Source organism: Gekko japonicus, unplaced genomic scaffold, assembly GCF_001447785.1.
Source record: "Gekko japonicus isolate JY-2015 unplaced genomic scaffold, Gekko_japonicus_V1.1 scaffold713, whole genome shotgun sequence".
In the NCBI taxonomy this organism is placed as follows: Eukaryota; Metazoa; Chordata; class Lepidosauria; order Squamata; family Gekkonidae; genus Gekko; species Gekko japonicus.
In genome coordinates, this window is record NW_015172026.1 from 255,429 (window position 1) to 256,140 (window position 712).

Below are 712 nucleotides of genomic sequence, written 5' to 3' on the forward strand. Positions count from 1 at the left end.
TAAACCCAACCTACCTTCTTCCACTCTTCCGCAGGTGGGGAATTCCCCAAGTCGATGCTTTTGCCACCAGAGTGAACAAAAAGTGTCCTCTGTTTTGCAGCCAAGGTGGCAGGGACCCACAATCTCTAGGAGACGGTCTCCTCTATCCTTGGTCCAGAGGATTTCTCTACCTCTTCCCTCCACTACCCTGCTTCCCAGAGTGGTACGCAAAATCATCAGCGACAGAGCAGACTGCATCCTCATAACCCCGTGGTGGCTGAGGCAACCATGGTTCTCAGCCATCCTCGATCTGTCAGCGGGGGTCTACCACCCGTTTCCTCCAGCACAAGACCTTCTGTTCCTAACCAAGTCCCTTCTCCTATACCACGATGTGCCATGAATGAAGACAGCCTGGAGAGTAGCGCCAACAGCTTTTCCTCCCGCATAGCAAATGTTTTGCTAAACTCCAGAAAGTCCACTACATGAAAATCTTATCATTACAAGTCGCTACGGTTTTGCTCCTCCTTGGGTGAGGATGCCCCTCGAGCCACCTCCGAAGATCTCGAGAAGGTTTTCAAATTCCTCCTGTATCTCACTGACTCGGGACTGTCACATTCTTCGTTAAATGTTTATTTGGCCACACTTTCGGCATACCGTGTTCAAGTTGAAGGATGCACACTGTTCTCGCATCCCCTTTCTAAATGTTTTTTGAAGGGACTGTTACACCTTTACC